Below are 25,726 nucleotides of genomic sequence, written 5' to 3' on the forward strand. Positions count from 1 at the left end.
ATCCTCAACTCTCGTTGCCCTGACAACAGTAATGCCCAAATCCTCCTGTCCAATCCACAACAGGTAATAATCCAAAACAATGCCCAAACACACCCTTCTTCCGGACCACAGCCGGCTTCACCAGAGCCTTTAAAGGTCTGAATGTTTAGCCAATCGTTGTCATTTTTTCGGGAATCTTTTGTTGACTTGTGTTATGGTGACCCTGGATCCACTTTTCCTCCTCGCCTGGGTCTCTCTGTGTTGTATGATTGCTACCGACTTGGAATAAATTGTTGACTTCTTTTTTGAAGCCTTTTTCCATCTTTTAAAATGGAGTCAGCACAAGAGGTTAAGACTAGAGATGTCCTGATCGATGGGGTCCGATCACGTCATTTTCAAAGTATCGGAATTGGCAAAAAAATATCGGACATGCCTTTTTAAATAAATATATATATATATATATATATATATATATATATATATATATATATATATATATATTAGGGCTGTCAAACGATTACAATTTTTAATCGAGTTAATTACAGCTTAAAAATTAATTAATCATAATTAATCGCAATTAATCGCAATTCAAACCATCTATAAAATATGCCATATTTTTCTGTAAATTATTGTTGGAATGGAAAGATAAGACACAAGATGGATATATACATTCAACATACGGTACATAAGGACTATTTGTTTATTATAACAATAAATCAACAAGATGGCATTAACATTATTAACATTGTGTTAAAGCGATCCATGGATAGAAAGACTTGTAGTTCTTAATAGAAAAATGTTGTACAAGTTAGAGAAATTTTATATTAAAACCCCTCTTAATGTTTTCGTTTGAATAAAATTTGTAAAATTTTCAATAAAAAAATAAACTAGTAGCCCGCCATTGTTGATGTCAATAATTACTTACTCAATACTCATGGATGCCTATAAAATCAGTCACACCCAAGCGCCAGCAGAGGGTGTCAAAACTCCATAAAACACAACAAGTGAGCGTTTCAATGTGTACTGTCATTTAAAACTCTCTGAGCGGGGCATCTGCGTTAATTGCGTCAAATATTTTAACGTGATTAATTTAAAAAATTAATTAACGCCCGTTAACGCGATAATTTTGACAGCCCTAATATATATATATATATATATATATATATATATATATATATATATATATATGCTTGAATCCCTGAATTCTTTATAGATACGGACGTAAAACAGTCTCGATTCTTGGTTAAAAGCAAAAAAATAAATAAATAAAAAACATGCAGTTCGACATATTTTTGTAAAAAAAAATCCTAAGTACAATGCTAGTCTGTTAGTGAATGTAGCTAGGGGTTATATTAAAACCCCTCTCAATGTTTTCGTTTTAATAAAATTTGTAACATTTTCAATCAAAAAAAAAAAAGTAGTAGCCCGCCATTGTTGATGTCAATAATTAGACAATGTTCATGGGTGCTTAAGCCCATAAAATCAGTCGCACCCAAGCGCCAGCAGAGGGCGACAAAACAAAAAAAAAACACAAGTAACAAGTTGGCATTGCACTGTGCTGTCATTTTAATCTATTTGAGCTGGGCATGTGCGTTAATTGCGTCAAATATTTTAACGTGATTAATTAAAAAAATTAATTACCGCCCGTTAACGCAATAATTTTGACTACTTAAAACATATGGGAAGACAATCTAAATGACCTGTATAATTGAACTCATTATATTATGCATATTAGGCTGCTCAAAAGTTGTGGGGACAATTTGAGCATCCTGATAAGTTGCTAGTGTTATGTCCCTTCCTCCTCTATGCAAGCCTACGCCCTTGGCTCAACCCTAATGGTTTCTGGAGAAAATCAATTGAATATCCAGTGTAGAATATAAGCAGCATATTAAATATCTCAAATAATTTTGCAGCATTCCATGTAGCGACAAATCCTCTTGCGGGGAGGATGTGTTAATTGGACAATTGTGATCTCTCATCTTGTAATAAGACCAAAAGCCGGTCCTGCGGGAGCGAGCGGGCGATAAAAGACCAACCCGACTTGCTGGCAGAACAAACTGTGAAACCGCGAGGGCGGCATCTGTCCGCTGCCGAGTCAGCTGAGCGGACCGCCATGAATCAGCCCGATGTGTCGACTAACGCGCTAATTCGCTGCGTCCGATGTGTGAAAGTGCACATTTTTAGCGATGTGTTTACTCTGCTAACAGCGGGACACATCTCGGCCCCCGGCAGATGGCCGGAGAGTAAATATTGTCGGCATTTGGTGGATTTATTGGGGATTTTTCTCATTCGTATACACAATTTTGTCGTCGTAAGTTGTTTAACGCGGTCGCTTGGAATAATAAAGGCCCAAAATAAATTTGCTAACATGGCCTGCTTCACTTGGCGACACGAAATGTGTTGTGCTTGTCCGTCATTAAGAGAAACACATACACACACACAAACAAAATCTCAAGAGCTACACAGGTACCTTTAGATACAATTTTTTACGCATTGTTTTCGTAAACGATGGTGATAATGAAAATATTTCGTCAACGGACAATTTTTCAATGACTGACATGTACAGTGGGGCAAATAGTCAACCACTAATTGTGCAAGTTCTCCTACTTGAAAAGATGAGAGAGGCCTGTAATTGTCAACATGGGTAAACCTCAACAATGAGAGACAGAATGTGGAAAAAAACCCAGAAAATCACATTGTTTGATTTTTAAAGAATTTATTTCCAAATTAGAGTGGAAAAGAAGTATTTGGTCATCTACAAACAAGCAAGATTTCTGGCTGTCAAAGAGGTCTAACTTCTTCTAATGAGGTCTAACGAGGCTCCACTCGTTACCTGTATGAATGGCACCTGTTTTAACTCATTATCGGTATAAAAGACACCTGTCCACAAACTCAGTCAGTCACACTCCAAACTCCACTATGGCCAAGACCAAAGAGCTGCCAACGGACACCAGAGACAAAATTGTAGACCTGCACCAGGCTGGGAAGACTGAATCTGCAATAGGTAAAACACTTGTGTAAAGAAATCAACTGTGGAAGCAATTATTAGAAAATGGAAGACATACAAGACCACTGATAATCTCCCTCGATCTGGGGCTCCGTGCAAGATCTCACCCCGTGGCGTCAAAATGATAACAAGAACGGTGAGCAAAAATCCCAGAACCACACGGGGGGACCTAGTGAATGACCTACAGAGAGCTGGGACCACAGTAACTAAGGCTACTATCAGTAACACAATATGCCGCCAGGGACTCAAATCCTGCACTGCCAGACTTGTCCCCCTGCTGAAGAAAGTACACGTCCAGGCCCGTCTGCGGTTCGCCAGAGAGCACTTGGATGATCCAGAAGATGACTGGGAGAATGTGTTATGGTCAGATGAAACCAAAATAGAACTTTTTGGTAGAAACACAGGTTCTGGTGTTTGGAGAAGAATTGCATCCGAAGCCACCCACTGTGAAGCATGGGGATGGAAACATCATGCTTTGTGGCTGTTTTTCTGCAAAGGGACCAGGAAAACTGATCTGTGTAAAGGAAAGAATGAATGGGGCCATGTATGGAGAGATTTTCAGTGAAAATCTCCTTCCATCAGCAAGGGCATTGAAGATGAGACGTAGCTGGGTCTTTCAGCATGACAATGATCCCAAACACACAGCCAGGGTAACAAAGGAGTGGCTTCGTAAGAATGATTTCAAGGCCATGGAGTGGCCTAACCATTCTCCAGATCTCAACCCCATAGAAAATCTGAGGAGGGAGTTGAAAGTCCGTGTTGCCGAACCACAGCCCCAAAACATCACTGCTCTAGAGGAGATCTGCATGGAGGAATGGGCCAAAATACCAGCAACAGTGTGTGAAAAGCTTGTGAAGAGTTACAGAAAACGTTGGGCCTCTGTTATTGCCAACAAAGAGTACATAACAAAGTATTGAGATGAACTTTTGGTATTGACCAAATACTTATTTTCCACATGATTTGCAAATAAATTCTTTAAAAATCAAACAATGTGATTTTCTGCTTTTTTTCCCCCACATTCTGTCTCTCATGGTTGAGGTTTACCCATGTTGACAATTACAGGCCTCTCTAATATTTTCAAGTGGGAGAACTTGCACAGTTAGTAGTTGACTAAATACTTATTTGCCCCACACTACACACACACACACACAAACAAAATCTCAAGACCTACACGAGTACCTCTAGATACAATTTTTTACTTATTGCTGTTTTCGTAAACGATGATGATAACGAAAATATTTCGTCGCCGGACAATTTTTCAATGACTGACATGTAGTTAGTGAAGGAGATAGTACCTTTTCTTGTAGGCACCGTCTAACTGTTTGCATTCCTCTAACACACCCATTACAAAATAAATAGCACTTATACCATAGTATAAGGAAAACAAACAGAATATAGGGCATAAGAGATAAACAACGCCTTCTTATCACGGAAGCCCAGGGCGTGCGTCATACAACTAATTGAGCAAGATTAACATTGCCAACCAACGTCTGCACCACCAAGTCTCGCAATCAGTTCTCCCGGACAGTCCACAACAAATGGCGGGACGGTTGTCCTAACACAAGGAACACAGGAGAACACCTGATATCCAACTGATAAACGCGAGATTTTTTGCAGTTGAAGTTAGAAAAGTCAACCTTGCTCTCCAGTCCAGTCCAACAGAGACCCCTCGTGGCTATACTTAGTAACTTTGCTGGGCTCGTGCGTAAAAGTATCACTAAAAGCACAAAATACTCCTTAAATGGTTTCTCCTATATGTGTATTTTACCTAAATATTGTTATTATCACAATATATCATGTCCAAGAGCCGACTGCCACTGTTGAGTAGGTTTTATTCATTTTCAAGCAACGTAGACAAACAGTCTGAGCTGCTCCAGCTTTTATTTTGTTACTTCCGGTCTCCAGTCATGTGAATTTGCATGTTACGCTAAATATTTAGTTTAAACTTTTTCCAGATTTAAGATAGGGTTAGGGTTTAGGGTTATAGGGTTAGGGTTATATAGTATTTAGATATAACATTTACATTTAGGATTTAATATAAAATTCAGATTAAGGATATATATTTGGGATATAAATTTCATATATGTACAGTACTGTGCAAAAGTTTTAGGCAGGACACCTGCCTAAAACTTTTGCAGAGTACTGTATATATATATATATATATATATATATATATATATATATATATATATATATATATATATATATATATATGCATGTATATACGTATATCGTTTTTTATAACCAAAAATAGGCACTTGCCCTAAACTTTTCAGTACTGTATATATTTAGGATATAAATTTAAAAAATATATATGTTGAATATAAATTTAAGATTTACATTTAAGATTTAAATGAATATTTAGTTCTGGATTTAAACATTCAAGTCCAGTACTTATTATTTAAAAATAAATATTTAAGTTGCTAAATAATGTGAAAAAAAGGGACTGTAAACATTTCACACATTTTTAAAACTGTGTGGAGCTAAATGTGAGAAAATGTTGTCGTAATTTTGTGCTGCTTTACAAATGGCGCCCCATATTCAACACATAGAACAGATATGTCATCTTGATAGGCAATTTAAAATAAAAATACAATAGAGAACAACATAACAATACTGAATAAGTGTACAGTATGATAATGTTACACGATGCATGAAAAAAGAAATGCGAACGTGGCCGGTATGTTAACATAACAAAGCTATTAAGAGTTATTCAGATAATTATGGCATAAAGAACATGCTAAGAAGTTTACCAAACCATCAGTGTCACCCCAAAACACCAGAATAACATGTGAAATTATATAATAACGCGTTAGTAATTTCACACATCAGTCGCTCCAGAGTATAAGCCGCACCCTCAGCCAAAGTATGAAAAAAACTGCGATTTATAATCCTAAAAATACGGTATATCTTTTCATGGGACAACACTGACAAAATGACACTTTGACACAATGAAAAGTCGTCTGTGTGCGCCTTATACTGTATGATAGTTCATTTATTTTCCCCTCAAAATATAGCCATTAATATCTAAACCCCTTGCAACAAAAGTGAGTGCACCCCTTAGAAACTACGTACACCCCTAAATGTCCAAACTGAATACTGCTTGTCATTTTCCGTCCAAAATGTAATGTGACTCGTTACAGGAGTGCTGTCAGCATTGCTGCAGCGATTGAAGAGGTGAGGGGTCAGCCTGTTAGTGCTCAGACCATACATCAAATTGGTGTGCATGGCTGTCACCACAGGAGGAAGCCTCTTCTGAAGACGGTACACAGGAAAGCCCGCCCGTCTCATCAGACCATAGGACATGATTCCAGTAATGCTTTGTTGACTGTTTGCGGGCTTTCTTCTTTCGAGCGTTTGAACCTACGTGCTGTCATAGTTATGTTTACGGCTGCAATGCTCGTGCTAAACCATCCTAACCTTTCATTTTCACCCTCTTTCCTGGTGAAGTGGCGCCAAACTTTGGAGCTAGTGGTTCATGGCGCCACGCTAGTTTGATTTGTCTGGACAACAAGACACGTCAGGTGATGACGCAATATGCATCTTTAGGAATCATTAAAGGGATCGTGAAGGCTTTTTCATTGTGATGTCGAGGCCTCAAAACACTAGGAACCGGGGTAACACTTTACAATAAGGGTCCCTTAATTAAGATTAGTTAATGCTTTTTTAGACAGTAACTCATGTTTAAGTAACATTGAAATAATTCATTTAATCCTTTATCTAACATTTATTAATATATTAATTAACATGACTTAATGCATTAGATAATGCATTTTAAGACAATAACTAATGTTTAAGTAACATTACAATAATTAATATAATTGCTTATCTAACATGTATTAATATATTAATTAACATAAGTTAATGCATTAGTTAATGCATAACCAGACTGTAACTAATAGTTTGGTAAAATTAAAAAAAAATATAGGCCTATATAGGGTTAGGGTTTGGTAACTTAAGCATTTATAATTTCTTAGTTAACCCTTTAACACCTAAGCCTATTTTGGCCGAATTTGCATGCATTTGATGTTGCCTTTATCTTTCAAAGAAAAAAATGTTTACAATGGCCAAGTTGGGTCCCTTTTTTCAGGACACCTTGAACTTCATGTCCAAACTGTTGTTTTCTTCACTGACCAATTATAATCCACATTTTGGACCCAAAAACCCCAAAAAATCCCAAAATCTTTTTTCAAAATTTGTAATGTTGATGTCCCATTGACAACCAAACATGCTCGACCAACCGTTTTGAAGCTTGATCATATTTATTCAACTTGTTAGGATAAACATTCAATAGAAAAAAATAAGATTGAATAGTTTTATGTTTGACAATTCAACACAAACAGCAGGTATGGTCATAGGCGTTTTTGGCCTTTACACATACTATGGTCAAAACAGGTTATATACAGTGCAAAATAGTGAGAAAAAAATGTATATATATCATCTAACACAAAAAGGGTTTGGAGGATATCTCTTTGTGAAGTTAGGTGTTGTACCCATCACCTTATCAAAAGTATATACCTACATGCAATCAAGCTTCTCGAACACACATCTACATAAAAATTGAAAAGATTATAGTAAAGAAAATATATATATAACATTGAAAAAAAAGTATTTAAATAAATATTGAAAAGCAGTTCAGTTCAATTCAAAATTTTCAGGCATGCGACCTAATAAAGTTTTTTTTTTTTTTTTTTTTTTTGCACACTCAATAAAGCTTGAACAGGTCACGGAGCTGCGTCACACACAACGTCACACAGCCTACTCTTCTCTTTCGCCGTTTGCGCGCTGCCGTCACTTCTATTCGCCGAGACGCCGACTCATGGAAAGAAAAAGACAACAAATACGCCTCATCTTCTTCCTTGAGTTAATGAAATAATGCATTAGCTTGCGCTAAATGTAGTTTTATATTCATTCTACACGTTTCAAAGTCGCTCGCTCAAACCAACCGGCCGTTGCTTGCGTCGCATGCCTCCCTTTCATTAGTTGGCGCCTCGTTCGGAAATTTATTAAAAATGATCACATTCGGTTTGTCCTTCTTGACATCACAACAGCTCTTGGGATATGTAGTCTTTTGTGCTGCTTTCGGTTTTATAAAAGGACAAGAAATGATGGAAATATGGAGATAGACACATGGTCCATGCAGCGTTTTAATGCATATTTATGAGTGCAATAAAAATATAAAATTCAAATGACATTATCCCCCCTTGTTCTTGGTCGATTGACTTCAAATAAAAACTGGTGTGGACATCAACTTCCGCACTTTCAAATGAGACCAACCAGCGGCACGTGGGTGACGTAATTACAGCGTGACGAAGCTTCAAAGACGATATGCGTAAACGCGTCGCTGCCGACACGTTGGGTGTTAAAGGGTTAAGGGACACATGTGCTACACTTTACAATAAGGGTCGAAAAAGCATTCAGTAATGGTTAATAAAGGTTATGGAGGGGTAACTTAAGCATTTAGAATTTCTTTGTTAAAGGACACATGTGCTACACTTTACAATAAGGGTCCAAAAAGCATTCAGTAATGGTTAATAAACGTTAAGTAATACTTAACTAAGAAATTATAAATGCTAAGTTAACAAACCCTAACCCTATATACTGTAGGTCTATATACATTTTTTATTTTACCAAACCATTAGTTACTGTCTGGTTATGCATTAACTAATGCATTAACTCATGTTAATTAATATTTTAATAAATGTTAGATCAGCAATTATATTAATTATTGTAATGTTACTTAAACATTAGTTATTGTTTAATAATGCATTAACTAATGTTAGTTAAGGGACCCTTTTTGTAAAGTGTTACCGGTTCGGAATTGGAATCGGATTTCGATTCCCATCCCTCGTGATGAAGCTTCAAAGACGATATGCGTAAACATGTCGACGCCGACACGTTCGGTGTTAAAGGGTTAACCCACCGACACGTGGTTTCCAGGTCAGATAGAGTCGGGACACGAACGGCTAACACGCAGACACACCGGCTCAACTCGCTCATTCCGTCCTACATGTATCATCTGCTACATGGTCATCGATTGTTAATTTTGTTTTTAAGAGACCACCTAGCTAACACTGGGTGCAACACATGGGGAGTTACCTCCCTCCTCAGTGCAAGACTGGCCAACTCTCTGAGTTAAATGTCAACGATTTCTTATGAGAAGGTACGTAAAATCAAAGGAATCGGACAAACCAAAGCAGCTGTTAAGAATTCCACTTGCTCTTCCACTAAAGACAGCACTTGATGGCACTGCCTGTGTGTGTTCCACCTGCTGTTCAGCGCATGTGTTTGCAGCCGCGGGAGTCGAGCCTCAGCTCCTCCTCGTCCCCGAGGAGGAAGGAAGCATTAACACGCGTGTTTAGTGTTCTGACTTGCGAGGGAAGAAGTGTTTCATTCCAACGTTTCCTCCTCCTCCTCTACTTCCTCTCCTCCTCCACTTAAGTGCACCTGCCGCCATCGTTTTGTCTCGCCGCCTCTGAGGATGCCGTGTTGTTTTTTTTAGGAGGGGGTGGTTTCATTTTTTGTCTTCTTTTTGGGAAGCTCGCCTCCGTGCGCTGCCAGGCTCTGGCTCGCAATCTTTCCCGGCGCATGTTTTGTCTTGTAAAAAGAAGTGTTATGTTGTTACGCCTTCTGAGGTGCACAGATGGAGGAGGAGGCCCGAATCGTCACGGCAACCGTCGCGTAAACCTTGAAATGAAAACAATGCGGGATTAAAGAGGAAGCGGCGAGGAGAGAACACAAGCAAAGCAACCCAAAGGGGATTACAATGTGGATAAAAAGTAACTGGAAGTGCAATTCCGCTACTGGAATCAGAGTCGATCTAACACCCAGCTTTGCTCTCATATGAGTCACTTGCTGTAGATTTTCAGACACTCCCGTTTAAAGGGGAAATACTTCGCTTTCTGAAAATCACAGCATTTGTGATGTTTCTAAAACTAAATATTTTCCACACTTATTGAAGAAAAGCTGTTTTCACTCTCCCACGCAGCAGGAGCCCTGGAAACAATCAGCCGATCAAAACATTGCGCTTACTAGCCGGTGTGACGTCGCCGTTGGGAGGCAGTTGTATTCCCACGTATCTGTGTATACAACTCGATATACTGATCACTAAAGGTGAAACGGTTCACGTGGATGTATTGAAACGTTTCAGGCAAGGGCGTAAGTTCACATAGGGACGGCAGAGACAACACTAGCAACTTTTCGGGATGCTGCGATTGTCCCCACCTACTTTTAAGCAAGCTTTTTTGCATTATACTGTGCTGGCCGAAACGAGCTTCTCCATGGTAAACAAACAGCACGTAAATTGGAAAGACTTTGGCGCCACTCCAGCACAGAGCAATTTCTCCTTCCCTGGGAAAACAGTTTAGTGACTTATAAACAGGCAGTGTTGTTAATCTTACTTTAAAAAAGTAATTAATTATAGTTACAAATTACTTCTCCCAAACAGTAATTGCGTTAGTAACTCAGTTACCTGAATGTAAAAGTAATTAGTTACTTGGCAAAGTAACTGGTGATAATTTTCATGTTTATGTTGTTGTTTTTTTTCCTTAAAAAAAAAAAAAAAAACTTTAGGTCACACTATGTGAAGTGTAAAAGGTTTTTGGGACAATTGGCCCTAGCCGAGTTCTTTACCCTAGTTTACCTTTTACCCTGAATCAACCGTTAAAAGTTGTTAAAATTGCTCCCATTATTGCATTAGTTCCCTTCTTTCTACTTTCGACATATGAAAGTTTTAAAACTGTTTCATCATTTAAAGATAGATTCAAGTCAAGATTTTCCGGATTTAGAAGTATTTCAGATAAAAAGTCACTTAGGTTCGCTAGGAAGGTTCTCTATAGCCAGGGGTGCACATAAGTGGTCCGCATGCGCGCATGCGTACTGGACGTAGACAAACGCGCTGGCCCTCAACGGCTTCCATACGCTTATGCGTACCGATGGCTGACCACTGTATTTGCGGAAGACACGAGAAAATAACTTCTCAAAATGTCGAAGAGGCAGGCCACACTGAGTAATTACTTCCGTGTTCCCCCACCCCCGTCAAAAGACAGACAGACGACAGAGACGTCACCGGAGCTACCGAAAAAAAGGACTTTTGCTGGCAAGAAGCAAATGATGCTCGCACGGAAATGCGGTACAAAATGTGCCGTGAGAATCCCAACGTCGCCGATAAGAGCAGCGCATTTTATGTAGGGTCAAAGAATTTCAGCCATCCAAACTTTGAAAACCCACGGAAAAAACAGAGAGCATGTGGCAATTAAGCAAACTATCGATGTCAAACAGGACCCCACTCGCCCTATGGACAAGTGGCGGAATAAAGGTAATGAACAACGACATGCACTGACAAACGTGTTTTTGCTCGCATTTTACAAAGCTAAACATGCACGTTCAATGAGGTCTTATGAGGAGGACATCCCACTTTTAAAAAGGCTTGGAGTTAATGTGGGAACCGCATCATGCCCTTCATTTTGAATTGGTGCTTTTTATTTCTTTACATTTACTTCAAAATAATGGCAATTTTGTTGTGCCATTTGATGTTAATCAAGCATTAATTGTTAATATAATGAATTAAAGTTAATTGGCTCTAAGTAAAGCTTGTCATAAATTTATCGCATCAGGCGGGTTGGCTCTCAAGCTCAATGAGGACCAAGTCACATCTCCAGGTCCTCCTCTGAGAACCTGGGCAAAAAAATTATGTGCACGCATATCTATAACAGAGCCTTCCTAAGAAGTCTACTGCTTTAAGATGGCGGCTGTTTACTCACGCATCTACAGTGCCTTGCAAAAGTATTCGGCCCCCTTGAACCTTGCAACCTTTCGCCACATTTTAGGCTTCAAACATAAAGATATAAATTTGTAATTTTTTTGTCAAGAATCAACAACAAGTGGGACACAATCGTGAAGTGGAACAAAATTTATTGGATAATTTAAACTTTTTTAACAAATAAAAAACTGAAAAGTGGGGCGTGCAATATTATTCGGCCCCCTTGCGTTAATACTTTGTAGCGCCACCTTTTGCTCCAATTACAGCTGCAAGTCGCTTGGGGTATGTTTCTATCAGTTTTGCACATCGAGAGACTGACATTCTTGCCCATTCTTCCTTGCAAAACAGCTCGAGCTCAGTGAGGTTGGATGGAGAGTGTTTGTGAACAGCAGTCTTCAGCTCTTTCCACAGATTCTCGATTGGATTCAGGTCTGGACTTTGACTTGGCCATTCTAACACCTGGATACGTTTATTTTTTAACCATTCCAGTGTAGATTTGGCTTTATGTTTTGGATCATTGTCCTGTTGGAAGATAAATCTCCGTCCCAGTCTCAGGTCTTGTGCCAATACCAACAGGTTTTCTTCCAGAATGTTGCTGTATTTGGCTGCATCCATCTTCCCGTCAATTTTAACCATCTTCCCTGTCCCTGCTGAGGAAAAGCAGGCCCAAACCATGATGCTCCCACCACCATGTTTGACAGTGGGGATGGTGTGTTCAGGGTGATGAGCTGTGTTGCTTTTACGCCAAACATATCGTTTTGCATTGTGGCCAAAAAGTTCAATTTTGGTTTCATCTGACCAGAGCACCTTCTTCCACATGTTTGGTGTGTCTCCCAGGTGGCTTGTGGCAAACTTTAAACGAGACTTTTTATGGATATCTTTGAGAAATGGCTTTCTTCTTGCCACTCTTCCATAAAGGCCATATTTGTGCAGTGTACGACTGATTGTTGTCCTATGGACAGACTCTCCCACCTCAGCTGTAGATCTCTGCAGTTCATCCAGAGTGATCATGGGCCTCTTGGCTGCATCTCTGATCAGTTTTCTCCTTGTTTGAGAAGAAAGTTTGGAAGGACGGCCGGGTCTTGGTAGATTTGCAGTGGTCTGATGCTCCTTCCATTTCAATATGATGACTTGCACAGTGCTCCTTGAGATGTTTAAAGCTTGGGAAATCTTTTTGTATCCAAATCTGGCTTTAAACTTCTCCACAACAGTATCTCGGACCTGCCTGGTGTGTTCCTTGGTTTTCTTAATGCTCTCTGCACTTTAAACAGAACCCTGAGACTATCACAGAGCAGGTGCATTTATACGGAGACTTGATTACACACAGTTGGATTCTATTTATCATCATCGGTCATTTAGGACAACATTGGATCATTCAGAGATCCTCACTGAACTTCTGGAGTGAGTTTGCTGCACTGAAAGTAAAGGGGCCGAATAATATTGCACGCCCCACTTTTCAGTTTTTTATTTGTTAAAAATGTTTAAATTATCCAATAAATGTTGTTCCACTTCACGATTGTGTCCCACTTGTTGTTGATTCTTGACAAAAAAATTACATTTCATATCTTTATATTTGAAGCCTAAAATGTGGCGAAAGGTTGCAAGATTCAAGGGGGCCGAATACTTTTGCAAGGCACTGTAGTTCCTATACCAGAGGTGGCCAAACTATTCCACAAAGGGCCGCAGTGGGTGCGGGTTTTTGTTCATACCCATCATGAGGACAGCCTTTCACCAATCTGGTTTCTTACAAGTGCAATCAGTTGATTGCAGTCAGGTGCTTCTTGTTTCCACTGAAAGCTCATTGGTTAAACTGTCTGTGCCGAATCAGTTGGAACAAAGACCAGGACCCACTGCGGCCCTCGAGGACCGGTTTGCCCACCCCTGTCCTATACTGTACATGTTGCTAACGCCCACGTGTCTGTCATTTTGCATCTAGTTCTGTATACAGTGGGGCAAATAAGTATTTAGTCAACCACTAATTGTTTAAGTTCTCCCACTTGAAAATATTAGAGAGGCCTGGAATTGTCAGCATGGGTAAACCTCAACCATAAGAGAAAAAATGTGGGGGAAAAAACAGAAAAACACTGTTTGATTTATAAAGAATTTCTTTGCAAATCATGGTGGAAAATAAGTATTTGGTCAATACCAAAAGTTCATCTCAATACTCTGTTGTGTACCCTTTGCTGGCAATAACGGAGGCCAAACGTTTTCTGTAACTCTTCACAAGCTTTTCACACTCTGTTGCTGGTATTTTGGCCCATTCCTTCATGCAGATCTCCACTAGAGCAGTGATGTTTTGGGGCTGTCGTTCGGCAACACGGACTTTCAACTCCCTCCTCACCCCGTGGCGTCAAAATGATAACAAGAACGGTGAGCAAAAATCCCAGAACCACACGGGGGGACCTAGTGAATGACCTACAGAGAGCTGAGACCACAGTAACAAAGGCTACTATCAGTACCACAATGTGCTGCCAGGGACTCAAATCCTGCACTGCCAGACGTGTCCCCCTGCTGAAGAAAGTACACGTCCAGGCCCGTCTGCGGTTCGCTAGAGAGCATTTGGATGATCCAGAAGTGGACTGGGAGAATGCGTTATGGTCAGATGAAACCAAAATAGAACTTTTTAGTAGAAACACGGGTTCTCGTGTTTGGAGGAAAAAGAATACTGAATTGCACCATACCTACTGTGAAGCATGGGGGTGGAAACATCATGCTTTGGGGCCGTTTTTCTGCAAAGGGACCAGGATGACTGATCTGTGTAAAGGAAAGAATGAATCGACCATGTATCGAGAGATTTTGAGTGAAAATCTCCTTCCATCAGCAAGGGCATTGAAGATGAGACGTGGCTGGGTCTTTCAGCATGACAATGATCCCAAACACACAGCCAGGGCAACAAAGGAGTGGCTTCGTAAGAAGCATTTCAAGGTCCTGGGATGGCCTAGCGAGTCTCAAGATCTCAACCTCATAGAAAATCTGTGGAGGGAGTTGAAAGTCCGTGTTGCCCAACGACAGCCCCAAAACATCACTGCTCTAGAGGAGCTCTGCATGGAGGAATGGGCCAAAGTACCAGCAACTGTGTGTGAAAAGCTTGTGAAGAGTTACAGAAAACGTTTGGCCTCCGTTATTGCCAACAAAGGGCACATAACAAAGTATTGAGATGAACTTTTGGTATTGACCAAACATTTTTTTCCCACCATGATTTGCAAAGAAATTCTTTAAAAATCAAACAATGTGATTTTCGGCACCCCCCCCCCCCACACACACACACATTCTGTCTCTCATGGTTGAGGTTTACCCATGTTGATAATTAAAGCCCTCTCTAATATTTTCAAGTGGGAGAACTTGCACAATTAGTGGTTGACTAAATACTTATTTGCCCCACTGTATATGTGATCTCTACTATGTCTACTATATCTACCATATCATGTGGGCGTAGATTGTAGGCTATCAGCTACAGTCAGGTATTATTGGAGCCACCTAACATCGCGTTTGCTCAGCTTCACAACTTTTTTGCCTTTTCCCCACTCCTGCTTTGCTCAGTCGTCTCGGTGAGTCCTTCTCCCTCAGACTTTTATCGCGTCATCAACCAATATAGCAACGCATAGCAACGCACGCCATTCCATCCTCAGTAACGGTAACGGCGTTGCCAAGATGAGAAAAGTAATTAATTAGTTTACTCACTACTGAAAAAAAATAACGCCGTTATGTTCTAACGCTGTTATTAACAACACTGTAAACAGGCCTTGCGTATGACCAAAACCAGATATTACTCATCCATAATAGAAGAAAACAAGAATAATCCTAGGGTTCTTTTCAGCACTGTAGCCAGGCTGACAAACAGTCACAGCTCAGTAGAACCGTCTATCCCACCTACTCTCAGCTGTGATGACTTCCTAAAATTCTTTAACAATAAAATCTCAACTATTAGATACAAAATAGATGAATTACTTCAAACTATTAGGTCCGACAAAGCACAGACTGAAAATGCAGAATTCCTAATAAACCCCTCTTTCACATTAAATAACTTCACCACTGTAGACCAAATCGATGTAAACTCAATCATTATGTCCTCCAAAACATCAACGTGCCTCCTCGATCCAATTCAAACCAAACTTTTTAAAGAGACTCTGCCTCTAGCTATTAATATTATCCCAAATATAATTATACTTCATTAGTTACTGGCAGTGTTGTTAATCTTACTGAAAAAAAGCAATTAATTATAGTTACAAATTACTTCTCCCAAAAAGTAATTGCGTTAGTAACTCAATTACCTGAATGTAAGAGTAATTAATTACTTGGCAAAATATTTGGTGATAATTACTTTTTTTTTTCCCTCAAAAAAAAAAAAAAAAAAAAAAGAAAAACATTGGCCACACTATGTAAAGTTTTTTGTGAAGGTTTTTGGTACAATTGGCCCGAGCCCAATTCTTTACCCTAATTTACCCTTTACCCTGAATCAACTGTTAAAAGTTGTTAAAATTGCTCCCATTATTGCATTAGTTCCCTTCTCTCTACTTTCGACATATGAAAGTTTTAAAACTGTGTCATCATTTAAAGATAGATTCAAGTCAAGATTTTGCCGATTTAGAAGTATTTTAGATAAAAAGTTACTTAGGTTCGCTGGGAAGGTTCTCTACAACAGAGCCGTAATAAAAGGTCTACTGCTTTAAGATGGCGGCTGTTTACTAACGCATCTAGTGCCGTGTCTGTCATTTTGCATCTAGTTATATCTATATACAGTACAAGTGATATCTTCCATGTCTACCATATCTACCATAACATGCGGGCGTAGCTTGTACGCTATCGGCAACAACAGGTATTATTGGAGCTACCTAGCATCGCGTTTGCTCGGCGTCACAACTTTCTTGCCTCCTCCCCACTCCTGCTCTGCTCTGTCGTCTCGGTGAGTCCGTCTCCCTCAGACTTTTCGACCAATATAGTAACGCATGCCTTTCCGTCCTCAGTAACGGCAACGGCATTGTCAAGATGAGAAAAGTAATTAATTAGATTACCCACTACTGAAAAAAATAACGCCGTTAGTAACGCCGTTATATTGTAACGCCGTTATTAACAACACTGGTTACTGGCCACGTGCCACAGTCCTTTAAATATGTGGTTATTAAACCTCTCTTGAAAAAACCTACTCTAGATCCTGTTATCTGAGCCAATTACAGACCTATCTCTAATCAAGATTAGACTAAAATCGTTCCTATTTGACAAAGCTTATGGTCAGGCTAGTTGAAAACAGACTGGACTCACAGTTCGGTCTAAGCTGCACGAGAAGCTATAATGCCGGGGGAAGTACAGCCACTGAGTCCTATCCCCTGCTTCTCACTCTACCTACCACTTGTCTTTCATTTATTTCCCTTTTCTAATTCTAATATCTAGCTGACTAGTCTCTTCATCACTTGTCACTCGGTGTCCCCTTTCTCCCCTTCCTCTGGGGGAGGGGCTATTTTTCAGCCGCAGCCGCCTGACTATCCTGACCCCTGGCTGGATGGACGTCCTCGTCGCCCTCCCCGTCTCATCTGGCTAAATGGACCCCCTCAAGTTCTCTCACCCCATTGCGTCTCTACAAACGGGAACTCCTTCTGTTAATACCCATCATCAGTCCTGGTGCCTCTATAGCCTGTCCGTCCTGGGAGTGGATCTCTCCTAACTGTGGTTCTCCCCAAGGTTTCTCTTTTTCCCCATGGATTTATTTATTTTTTATTTTTTTAGTTTTTTCTTGCCGCCATGGAGGGTCTAAAGATGGGGGATGCCCAGGACTTGAACTCATCTAATTCATCTACTGTATCTGATTGTGTATCATATTGACTCTGCAAAGCCCTCTGAGACAACCTTGTTGTGATATAGGCCTATACAAATAAAATTGAATTGAATTGAAATTGGCCAAAAGTATTGGCAACCCTGCAATTCTTTCAGATAATGCTCAATTTCTCCCAGAAAATGATTGTGGCTAACCTCCCTAGATGTGAACGGAAAAGAAAAAATGACGAGAGATTTCAGTGAAAGATTGAGCGGATGGTGGATAAAGAACCTTGACTAACATCCAAACAGGTTCAAGCTGTCCTGCAGTCTGAGGGTACAACAGTCTCAACCCGTACTATCCGTCGGCATCTGAATGAAAAGGGACTCCCTTGAAAAGACCCCACTTCTGACCCAGAGACATAAAAAAACCAGGCTGGAGTTTGCCAAAACTTACCTGAGAAAGCCAAAAACGTTTTGGAAGGATGTTCTCTGCTCAGATGAGACAAAAGTAGAGCTTTTGGGAAAAGGCATCAACATAGAGTTTACAGGAAAAAATATGAGTCCTTCAAAGAAAAGAACACGGTCCCCACAGTCAAACATAGCGGAGGTTCCCTGAGGTATTGGGCTTGCTTTGCTTCCTCTGGCACTGGACTGCTTGACCGTGTGCATGGCATTATGAAGTCTGAAGACAACCAACAAATTTTGCAGCTTAATGGAGGGCCCAGTTTGAGAAAGCTGGGTCTCCCTCAGAGGTCATGGGTCTTCCAGCAGGGCAATGACCCAAAACACACTCCAAAAAGCACTAGAAAAGGGTTTGAGAGAAAGCACTGGAGACTTCTAAAGTGGCCAGCAATGAGTCCAGTCCTGAATCCTGTAGAACACCTGTGGAGAGATCTGAAAATGGCACCCTTCAAATCTCAGATGGCCAAAGAAGAATGGTCGAAAATTCTGTAAAAACAATTATTACATGCATTGCGATTCGACACGTGACGATTCGATTACGATACATAAAGGTTCAAAAACGATGATTTTCCCTCATAACTTTATGACAGCCGCTCGTAGCGGAACACATTCAAGACACGTCTGCCGCACGGACACCGTTAACGGACGCATGCACAACGTAATGATGGCTGCTCCTTGTTATTGGGAGAGAGATTTACTCCTTTTTAAAAGACTGGAAAATAAATTTGTGTATGAGACAGGCAGGAGCAAGAGGGGAAGAGAGATAATTTGTTGCACCTTGTCTTTCAGATGTCCAGCAGTTGTTTTAAGGCATTTCAATTGAAAAATGTCCTGAGTGTGTTGCTAAGACCTGTGTGTGTCTATAAGAGGTGAGTACACGAATCCTCTCGTACTGTTTAGCCTTTATTGTTGTTGTTTTTGAGATATTAATAGTTAGCGCCGAGCGCTAAGCTAATTAGCTAATTCGCTAACATGTATTTCATATGCAGAACATGTAAAACCATGATTGAGTACAGCGGTAACACTACAAACATGCAAAACAGTACAGAAATCTGTTGTTGCAAGTGCTGCCTGGGCGCCGAGAGGCGTGTGTGCGCATGGGCGGGCAGGGAGAGAAGAAAGTGCGCGCGCTGTAACGAGTGTGTGGGGGGCTGCCGGACTTTTTTATGTGCTCGGCAATAAACGCCACCAGTTAAAAGTGATCAAGAGCAGTTGTGATTCCCACCTGTCACTCCAAGAGTTACACAAAGGAGGTAACACTGTGAAAAGAAAGTATATTGGTTAAAAGAAGTCTTATAGCTAAAGACACTTTGTGTCCAGAAAATGTGGAATTCATTCCACCAGTGTAAATTCTACTGTATTGTTGAGAGAAATAAGTACTCCCTTTAAAATAGTTAATGTTTTTGCACTTTCTTGTAAAAAAATGAATAAATAAAAAAGCGGCTTAAGGGCAGCTTTTTGTTGTATGGGCATGTTTCCATCGTTCCTGTTGAATCATAAGGATATTTTAAATAAATAATGGACATAAATTTGTTTGGCTACTTTATGTACGATACACAATGTACGATGCATCGATAATCGTGATAACCGCGATAACGGTGATCATCGTTAATAAAGTGATCATCGTTCAAAAATCGATTCGTAGCACCCTGAATCGTAATCGAATCGAGTCGTGGGGTGCCTAAGATGGCACACCCCTACTACTGCTCCTTGGTCTCACGTCATCGCCAGATCAACAACTCAGCTCAACGAGTTCGTGACTCCAGCTTCAGTCAGTTAAGAGTCCTGAAAATCTGCTATTTAGCTAATTTTGCTTTTGTTTCCTAGATCCTGTACAACTTGCCTGCCTAAACGCCTGCCTGCTCACCTGACTATTTTGACATCTTCTGCCAAACCTGTCAATAAATTGTTATCTCGTATTTGGAGGTCATTTTTTTAGGTCAACAGTGTCTCTAAACGGTTATGACAATACATTTGCTAATCGACTAGTCAATTAATCATGCAGCCCTAGTTTTGCTGCCCGTGCCAACTCTACACATATTTATGTAAAGCCCTGAGCCGCTTACTTTCCTCTAACCCTTTAAGAAATACAGAATCCTGACTGCAGCCCTTTAAAAGCGCATGAAACCTGAGCTAGAAATGTCTAAGATGGTGCGTGCGCGTGTAAGTGAATCTTGTTAATTTGCTCTCCTGCTTCTGCTTAGCCAGCAGTCAGTCACAGAGCTGCTGCCCGTTTCAATATAGGCTGATGGATGAGGGACACACAGAAAGTTAAGGATATACTTAACCCTTTCTAGGGTTCTCTTCTGTCTGCTTCACAGGGGTGCAGCTACCAATTCTTTTTAAGGTATGCCAAATTTTTTTTGGGGTGGCAGCTTTGCTCCTTTTTTAGTACAATCCAAATTTCAAAGCACACTCTCGTATGACACTTTACAGTTAGAATGGGAGTTTGTGTTGAAAGGAAACTTGAAGCTGTTATTTCAGGGGTCAGCAACCCGCGGCTCTAGTGCCACATGCGGCTCTTTAGCACTGCTCTAATGGCTCCCTGGAGCCTTTTCAAAACTGTTTGAAAATGGAAAAAGATTGGAGAGTCCAATATGTATACATTTTTAATATGGTTTCTTTAAGAGGACAAACATACAAAGCCCCTAATGCAATAGAAACAATCTGCTAAACATTAGCATTATAAAGCATTTAAGCTAGCAGATTTTTGCTATACAAGTTAGCCAATTGTTGTCAACATTAGCATTGTATAGCATTTAAGCTAGCGGACTTTTGCAATGGAAGTTAGCCAATATTTGTCAACATTAACATTGAATAGCATTTAAGCTAGCGGACTTTTGCAATGCAAGTTAGCCATTTTTTGTCAACATTAGCATTGTGTAGCATTTAAGCTAGCGGACTTTTGCTATGTAAGTGTAAGCAGGAATTGTGCATTATTATTATAATTTCATTATTGGTGTTTTGGTTCATCTCAATTTATTTTATTTATATAGGCCATTATTTATTTTATTATGCAATTATGTTTTCAAATGTGTTATTTTAGTGTTAATTAGTGTTAATTAGTGTTAATTTAATTCCATATTTATGTTGTATAATTTCAGTTCCCATTCGAATAGTCGTTCCGGCCAGGTTGGGTGGTGGTAGAATGTTTTAAGTTGGGACTCGGGAGTTCCTGGCGCCGCGCTGCGAGAATTAAGACGCAGAGTTCAAACTGTCCTGCCGTGTCGGTCAGAAGACGGAGTAAATGCACCACAACATAAAAACTGTAACACGATTGACCAACAGCCTCACAGCAACGGAAAGTAAGGGTTACACAAGTTAGCCAATTGTTGTCAACATTAGCATTAGCATTATATTGCATTTAAGCTAACGGACTTTTGCTATGCAAGTTAGCCAATCGTTAGCAACATGAGCATTGTATAGCATTTAAGCTAGCGGACTTTTGCAATGTAAGTTAGCCAATTTTTGTCAACAATAATAGGCCTATTATATAGCATTTAAGAAGTGGACAATTTGCTATGCAAGTTAGCCAATTGCTGTCAACATTAGCATTAGTGTGGCAAAATTGATTTTGCCATGTGGCATTTTTTTTTTTGCAATGTACAAAATGTATTTTGACATGTGTTTTTTTTTTTTGGTATGTGGCACAATGGATTTAGGTTTGTGGCATTTTGGGGGGGGGGGGGGGGGTATAAAATCACAGCCACACATGTTTTTCTGCCACTTAATACGAATGGAAAAATTGGACGGCATAGATGTCAATGGCATAGCCTGACTTGATTGCCAGTTGAATGTCAATGCACTGTAATGCTAGCCATGTGGCATTTTTTTGCCATGTGGCAAAATTGATTTTGCCACGTGGCAATTTTTTTGCAATGTGCAAAATGACGTTGCATTTTTTTGCTATGTGGCAAAATGGATTTTGGTTTATGGCCTTTTTATTTTGGGGTAGAAAATCACAGCCACACGTTTTTCTGCCATTTAATATGAATGGAAAAATTGGACGTGCATAGCCATCAATGGCATAGCCTGACTTGATTGCCAGTTGAATGTCAATGCATTGTAATGCTAGCCATGTGGCATAATTGATTTTGCCAAGCGGCATTTTTTCGGTATGTGGCAAGATACATTTTGGTTTGTGACATTTTAATTTTGGGTATAAATCACAGCCACACATGTTTTTCTGCCATTTAACATGAATGGAAAAATTGGTCGTGCATAGCCGTCAATGGCATAGCCTGACTTGATTGCCAGTTGAATGTCAATGTGCTGTAATGCTAGCCATGTGGCATGATTGATTCTGCCATGTGGCATTTTTTTTTTTTTTTTTTTTTTTTTTGCAATGTGCAAAATGACATTTTGCAAATTTTTTGGTATGTAGCAAAATGGATTTTCGTTTGTGGCATTTTTTTGTGGGTAGAAAATCACAGCCACACGTTTTTTTGCCTTTTAGTATTAATGGAAAATTTGGACGTGCATAGCCGTCAATGGCATAGCCTGACTTGGTTGCCAGTTGAATGTCAATGCGCTCTAATGCTAAATGTATGGTCAAAGACTACAGCCACACATATTTTTCTGCTATTTAATATTAATGACATGGCCAAAAAAGCTACATGTCAAAATCTATTTTGCCACATACCAAAAAATGCCACATGTCAAAATCCATTTTGCCACATGGCCAAAAATAAAGCCACATGGCAAAATCAGTTTTGCCACATGGCAAAATCCATTTTGCCACATGGCCAAAAAATGCTACATGTCAAAATCCATTTTGCCACATGGCCAAAAATAAAGCCACATGGCAAAATCAGTTTTGCCACATGGCAAAATCCATTTTGCCACTTGGCAAATACTAATTGTCGTTCTCTCTGACTCTAAAAATGCATCAAAACATGCAACTGATACATGTTACAATCAGAGCAGCTATAAGTATCTTACGTTCAGTCACCTCTGGGAGCTGCGAGTACCAGCCATACTGTATTTTTGCCTTTCTTATCTTGAAATTTCATTCTCAACAAGAGGTGTCTTCACCTGCAAATTCTGTATGTAGAGACGTTCATAAGTAGAGGTACCAGTCTATATCAAAATACCACGTGACATATTAAAACCGTTCCGATTTTGCCCGAAACTGGATGAAAACCCTTGAGAAGGTGATATTTTGGGAGGGTTACACAGAGCATTTCCGTTGAAAGAAAAAGGCGGCGGCACATTTCAAAAATGTAAACAACGTCGCTCCGCAGCTGTCTCTTGTGCCCTTAGTAATGACGTGTGCGCAGAGCATGAAAACGCGCCTGTCAGCTCTGGGCAAAAACTTCCAAAAGAAAGCCGTTAAGTGCTGAAAGAGTGCCGCGAGATCTCCGCCTAGCGTAACAACATAAAAACGGCTCTGATTTATTAGTCTATGTAAATAGAGACGGGGACAAAAGGAAGCGCTTCAAGGTTTGGAAATAGCTTTTATGGCTCTCCTTCACATTTTTAATCCTCATTCATAAATAGGTTTTTAATCCGTGCATGGCATGCTTTAAAAGTGAAAATGCTTTCCGTGCAATTAGATGCAATACGTGAACTATGTGCAGGTTTAAGTATTGCGGGATATAGTTTTGCTGGGATTTTATGAGCGCTTACTGGATTGAGCACTTGTGGCTTGAAGCAGAAGTGCAGAATTTTTGACATTAGGTTTAATTGGTTGTTTAATTAGCTGGTGGAGTTGGTTTCAACAAATTCCGTGCAGTTTGGTCGTTATTTGGTAGTTGCAGGGCTATGGAGTGGCTAAGCTAGCTTCCTAGCATGCCAATTAAAAACAACATATGCACGCATGAGAATCACCGATGACCCATGGAATAGTGTTGGATATGTTTTCAAGATAAAGATATCTAAACTTACCATTGCATGTCAGTAATTGTAGTATGAACAGCAACATTTGTAATCCAGCAGCTCTGCAGGGCGGAGTAATATCACATTGGTTTTTCACCGCTGAGTTTTTGGGTGGGAACCAAAGGGACTTCCCATCCCCCAAATCAATCACTCTGGTGCACTGTACTGTTTACTTTTTGACCATGACATGGCTTCATTTGAACAGTAAGATTTTTTTATTGGCATGCTAGCAAGCACCATTGACTCGCGCTAGCTTAGCCACACAGGAGCCCTGCAACTACCAAATAACGACCAAACTGCACGGAATTTGTTGAAACCAACTCCACCAGCTAATTAAACAACCAATTAAACCTAATGTCAAAAATTCTGCACTTCTGCTTCAAGCCACAAGTGCTCAATCCAGTAAGCGCTCATAAAATCCCAGCAAAACTATAGCATAACTATAGCTAAGAAATTGCACGGAACTCTACCGACTAATAAAACCATATTTCACGTGTCATCGTTCATTGTACGTAATAATTTCAAGCAAAAGTTAGAGTATTGTGTAATCCAACATGGCGGCCATAACGAAACAAAAAGATTTTTAATAGGGCTGTCAAAATTATTGCGTTAACGAGCGGTAATTATTTTTTTAAATTAATCATGTTAAAATATTTGACGCAATTAACGCACAAATGCTCCGCTCAAACTGATTAAAATGACAACACAGTGAAAGGTGTACTTGTTGTGTTTTTCGGAGTTTTGCCACCCTCTGCTGGCGCTCGGGGGCGACTGATTTTATAGGCTTCAGCACCCATGAGCATTGTGTAAGTAATTATTGACATCAACAATGGCGGCTTGTTGATTTGCTGTTATAATAAAGAAATACAGTACTTATGTACCGTATGTTGAATGTATATATCCATCTTGTATCTTATCTTTCCATTCCAACAATAATTTACAGAAAAAGATGGCATATTTTATAGATGGTTTGAATTGCGATTAATTACGATTAATTAATTTTTAAGCTGTAATTAACTCAATTAAAAATTTTAATCGTTTGACACCCCTAATTTTTAAGTTGAATATTCTTGTAAATAATGCTTAAAGTGCGTACGACAGGATAAAAACAAGTCTTAAATAGCACTATCATGTGAATTAGAATCATATTTTGAGACGATTCGACTATGTACAACAATTTGGCAAAGCACAGACGACGAGAAATTAGTCTTTTAGTCTGCCGTTTAGCCACGCCTATTATTATAGGGCTCTAGCGTCCCCAACAGGTGAATGACGTTGGCAGGGTCATGGTTTCATCTGCTTTACAATTCAGCCCATTGAGGTGGAATTATTCAGAACGATGAAAACGCGACGAAGAGAGCCACAACAAGCCACCGGTCATTAGCCAATGGACAATCAGCCACAAAATGCAATCCACCTCCGTATTAAAATGTGTACCATGATCCCAGTATTTGACATAATACAAAACACGATGTTTACTGGTCCCACAGTTGTCGGACTTGTTTTGGCCAATGTCGGGGTGAACGGAAACTTTTCAAAACCCAAAAAGGCTCACATGCCTCTCCCTGGTGCAGCAACCAAACCTGTCAGCACATTTGGCTTGCGTGATGTGAAAAATAAACGAAATAATCGGCAAAAAAAGCTGAATCCGCAGTCCATCTGCATGCTATAGACCCTACTCACGTGACGTCACAGCCACGCCCCCGCGCCATGTTGTCCGTATACTCGTCATGTTAATGCATTAGCGCTTCGTAAATTCCTCCTATTATGGCGTGTTTTTCTGCTCGTTAACAATAATAATCAAAATGGTGAAGTCGTGTGTGGCGGTCGGTTGCAAAAACAGAGAAGATAGACGGAGAGACTTAAAGTTTTACCGTATTCCGAGAGAC

This window comes from Corythoichthys intestinalis, chromosome 11 (assembly GCF_030265065.1).
Source record: "Corythoichthys intestinalis isolate RoL2023-P3 chromosome 11, ASM3026506v1, whole genome shotgun sequence".
NCBI classification, from domain to species: Eukaryota; Metazoa; Chordata; class Actinopteri; order Syngnathiformes; family Syngnathidae; genus Corythoichthys; species Corythoichthys intestinalis.